Below are 5,103 nucleotides of genomic sequence, written 5' to 3'. Positions count from 1 at the left end.
GACCTGTCCCATGAAAGACACAATTGCAGGATCATCAGTCTAGATTTAGCACAGCATAGTCACTTCTCTGCATTTTGACCAGCTGTGGGTCTCTATAATAGTCTCATGTTTAAGAAGGAAGCTGGTTAGATGAAAGTCAATTGCTACAATTATCTGTTTGTACAAGGTTATGCATTTGGAATACAGTTAGATATTACATTGGTTTAGGAAAATGGAAGTAGTAGCTCTCTTCTACTAACTGGTCTATGACTTCTCCATCCAAGGTTAGTTGTCTAGGTTTATAGTACCAGACATATATTCTTTAGGAACTTATTGCTTTATCCAAATAAAAATGCCACTATTGCAGTTATCTTGCAGGCCCATTCATTTTTGCAGTTCATAGAATTGCAGCTGGATATGGCAACAGATTTCTCCTCCACCTTGTCAGTTTACATAACACCTTGTGATACTATGAAGGGCAGTCCTCATGGAGGGAGGCTTTCAGTTAGACCTCGATTCCTCCAATTCCTGTGACTGAAGTACACAGTATCTTCACCAGTATGGTCTGACATTAAATCTGGGAGGCAACCAAGGACAACAGCAATGGCCTATCCTGGTTTGAGAGTCTCTTAGATTACCCTGTTCAACAAAAAGTTTCTCATTTCTGGCCCCAATGTTTTCATTAGGCTACGACACTTACAGTTAGTTTTATCACCTCAAATGATATAACTTCATTTCTATAACAGACAATTACACATATGTATTATGTCAATGCACATTTAGCTTTAATGACCAACAATATATCTCAGAGAGAATGTAGGCAGTCATGCAACTATAAGAAATGGTTAATTGAAATCTTTCCTTGATTGAAGATTTTCCAACATGCTAGAAGGCCCCTTGCTAGGAAGCAGACTTTCAAACTAGGGTCTGAGGCTTCACGCAGCCAGGGATCCAGTTTTTGCCATGTGTACCACTCCTAGTCCATGAGACAATCTGAATTCAACAGGAAGGCAAGCTCTGAGCCCTGAAGGACCCACACCACAGAAACAAAGCTGCTCTTATTGGATGCAGCTGGGAGAGCACTGGCAAGACATTCTTCCCAAATTTGTCCATTTCTGGAACATTCCAGTGATGTGGTTGAACCCCTGAAATGTCTGGGGAGATCTTCAACAAAATCATACCACAGGAACTAACCATCCTTACCTTGATGCTACCAAAAGTATGGCAGTGTCACAGAGAGGATGGTCATTGGAATACTTATGCCTAACCTCATCCAACACAAAAGTGCTCTTGGGCAGGTGAGGAAGGGGAACTTGGCCTTGAGCTCAGCAGACAGTGCCTGCTCACACTGTCACTATCTGCAAAGCTCACCCGCTGCACACCCAGGACTGCTGTCTCTTTCTGAAGTTCCGTGTTCCTTACTCATCAGGGTATGGTGTGACTGTCAAGCACATACCCCATCTTCATCCTGAAATGCTGGAACCTCATCTGCAGGAAACTGGAGAAATTTGGGGCTTCTGTCGGTTTGGCAAAAGAGGAAGTGGGGTGGTGTGGCGAGGATATGGACCTGAGTCCTGCTGTTCTGAGCAGTGACGAGGACCTGGAAAACTCTCCAGGTTTCATGATTTTATTACAATTCTGCAGAGAAGCAGGTAAGGCTGTCAGTGCTTCCTCAATGTTATTATATGTTTTTAAATAAACATGGTATATTTCCCTATGGCTCCTTCAATCATTCTTGGTGGTGCTATTTCTCAGCTGTTCCCTTCCTCCCCTTGCCCAGAGAACGTAGCTGGCTGTGCACAAAATTCCTCGTGTGCACAGATCATTAGGGAAACCAGGAATCTAATCACACAGGGGACTCTTCTCAATGGAGGAGATAAAATACCTCTTTTTCCACCCAGAAGACTGGGAGTTGAAATCTGTTATGAACATGGTGACATTTCTACTATCTGTGGAGGCAGACCTCACCTAACTTTTGCTATAGAGGCAGACCTCACCCCAACTCCCCAGAATGATTATCCTTGACTCTTCCCTCCCTAGATCGTTATCCATCCTTAGAGAAGATGCCACACATTCTATATGGCCTGCTGACCTCTATGCTCTCAGTCAGAGACCACACTGTATTCTAGGCTTTTATCTATAGTATCCACCCTCATAGTCACATGTATTATGTAAAGGAGAGGCTATATAGTCACACTTTAAGCTTTATTATGCTCCTAAAACTGGAATTATTGTGCCTGGCAACCTTTTCCAAAATTGTACTGTGTTTTAAATATGCTGACAATGAACCTCCTGGCATTAGACTCATCAAGGTTGGTGAAGTCAATTTGAACTGGGTTTTCACTCTCATCTCTTCACAGTTCATTGTCTGCATTAACACCTCCAGGATCCCCTCAACTGCCCACGTTTCTTTCCCATTTTCCCCATCATAACACTTGTGTCCTACTATCCCCCTCTCTACAGCTGGCCACACCCCCAGTCCCTTTATATTCCTGGCATCTCTGGTTACTCCATGATATGTTCTCATACCTAAAGATTTGGAGCTAGGATCCACAAAGAATTTATATCAATTTTGTCACCTCACACAGTATCATATGTGCTAGTTCATCCATTCACCAGCATATTTCATGACCTCATTTGTCCTTAGAGAGCAATAGAATCCCACTGTGTATCTGTACATTTTCATTATCAGTTCATCAGTTGAAGGCCACTTTGATTATTTCCACATTTTGTTCCTATTGTGAATAAGAGTGACAATGAACATGGCTGAGCATGAATCTGTGGAGCAGAATGTCCAGTCCTTTAGGCTTATGTCAGGGAGTGCCATAGCTGGAGTATATGTGGATATATATTTTACTTTCTTTTGAGAATTCTCCACACTAATTTGCTGTGTGGTTGGATCTTGGTATCTTTTTCATTGTTGTTGTTGTTCAAGAAGTATCTTACGTAGACCTGTAAACTGCTACATATGTGAAACTAGCCTTGAAGTCCTGATCATTCTGCCTCCACCTCCCAAGTACTCAGATTACAAGGCATACACCCTTATTCTGAGCAGCAACTTCCTGTTAAATGTAGGGTTTTCATTTTTTCCAGACACAAGGAGTTCAGCAGATGGACCATTGGATACTTTGTTCTACTTATCAATGGGATGTAACAAGACTAAATACCATCCTAGGCACATGGGGCACTTCAACAACAAAACCAACAGCCCAGGTCTGGGTATGTAGAGAGAGTGGTTGCTGAGGACACAAGCAGCCATGTGTTCAATTCTGAGTGCCACATACAGCAGGGTTACTGGCACATGCCTGTAATCCCAGCTCTCTTGGGAGGTAGAAGGTTATCCTCAGCTACACAGAGTTTGAGGACAGCCTGTGCGACAAGAAACTCAGTCTTTAAAGAAATGTACTCATGCAAATACGTAAAATCATGGAGGAGGACAGGGTCAGATTGGCATGAGTACCCTTATCTGAGGTGTCCAAGCATGGCACAGTGGCACAGCTCCTTCCCGCCATGCATGAGATACCAGCACAGGTTTCACAACATCTAGGAGAGGGGATAGCTGGATAGTGGTCCCTAAAGTGAGGCCGTCATGTGGTGACTGCTGCGGGTACATTTAGTACCTTGTTTTTAATATCCACTCAATAAGATTATATACTAGAATAATGAACATCATTAAACAATGGCTCTCTTTAACAACGAACTCTCAAAGTCACTGAGACATAAATAATCATCTCTGACAAGCTGAGAACTAAGTTTCATCTGAGAACTAAGCAGAATGCAGCATTCACATCCATGACTGAGACTGTATTTTAATTCTGTATCTGAGCATGGGCCTCTGACTGTCATAGCATGCAAATGAGCATGGACTTAATCTATTGTATCAATAACAAAAAACAATGTGGTAATTATCAGAAAAACTGCTCTAAGTTTGCACTGTATTAGATGAGGAGCCTAAATTAGTAGCTATCAGTTGATTAAGTGCTCAACATTCCTAATTAATAGCTATAGTGGATGAAGATGCTCCCCCTTCTCTAGGTGGAGGTTCCCACCTCCATGAGAGATTGTTACCACTCCTTCTTAGTCTACAGAATATACAGCAAACTGTCACCTGTTCCTCTGAACCATCCAGGGTGAGAAAGCCCCATCCCTGTTCACTGTATTCCTCCAATGAGAAATTCCTCCCATCTGCCTGGATTCCTTCTAGAGGCCAAGGTCAAAGCCTTTTCATTTTCTCTTTCTTTGTGTGTGTGTGTGTGTGTGTGTGTGTGTGTGTGTGTGTGTGTGTGTGTGTTCAGTTGTGTGTTTTTACATTGTGATTGCAGATTCCCCTCACTCCCCCCATCCATTCTTTCTCTATTTCTCTTCATAACAGTGTAGGCCTCCCATGAATGATGTCAACCAGCTGTGGCATATCAAGTTGCATTGAGACTCAGCACCTGCTCTCCTATCAAGGCTGGACAAGGCAACTAGGTAGGAGGACAGGGTCCCAAAAGCAGGCCACAGAGTCAGAGATAGCCCCTCCTCCTACTGTTATGATCACACAAGAAGACCAAGATACACAAATGTAACATATATGAAGAGTGCCTAGGTCAGACCCTGGTGTTGGTTCAGTCTCTGTAAGCTACTATGAGCCCAGGTTAGTTGATTCTGGTGATTTTCTTGTGGTGTCTGTCCTTGACTCCTCTAGCTCCTACAATCCTTCCCCCTGCTCTTCTGCAGGATTCCCCAAACTCAGCCTAATGTTTGGCTGTGGGTCTCGGAATCTGTTTTCCATCAGTTTCTGGGTGAAGCCTCTCTGATGACAATTGGGCTAGGCACCAATCTCTGAGTATAGCAGAATATCAACAGGAATCATTTCATTGACTTTTTTGCCAGTTGTGTTTGAGTCTATCCCAGGACTCTGGGTCCTGGCCCTCCAGGCAGTGTCAGGGGTGAGCTCCCTCTCATGGTATGGGTCTCAAGCTGGACCAGTCTTTGGGTGGACACGCCCACAATTTCTGTACCATGTTTCTCTCAGCACACTTTTATGTTTTCAGATTATGTATCACAAATTATTTTAAGGAGTGAACATTCTCCTAAAGTGCAAACATTCTCCAGTCTCATCTCTTTATGCATTAGTTTATG

The 5,103-nt window shown here is 43.1% G+C and overlaps 1 pseudogene; it reads right to left on the bottom strand.

Annotated features, from left to right (window-relative positions):
* Positions 1-811: 811 nt before the first annotated feature.
* On the bottom strand, positions 812-3,592 carry LOC128114652 (elongation factor 1-gamma-like; annotated as a pseudogene).
* Between the last annotated feature and the right edge of the window lie 1,511 nt (positions 3,593-5,103).

The sequence above is a fragment of the Peromyscus californicus genome, unplaced genomic scaffold (genome assembly GCF_007827085.1).
Source record: "Peromyscus californicus insignis strain IS unplaced genomic scaffold, ASM782708v3 Scaffold_19__1_contigs__length_69161282, whole genome shotgun sequence".
In the NCBI taxonomy this organism is placed as follows: domain Eukaryota; kingdom Metazoa; phylum Chordata; class Mammalia; order Rodentia; family Cricetidae; genus Peromyscus; species Peromyscus californicus.
The sequence above is the reverse complement of the archived record's forward strand: the minus strand, read 5'-3'. Positions and strand labels throughout refer to the sequence as shown.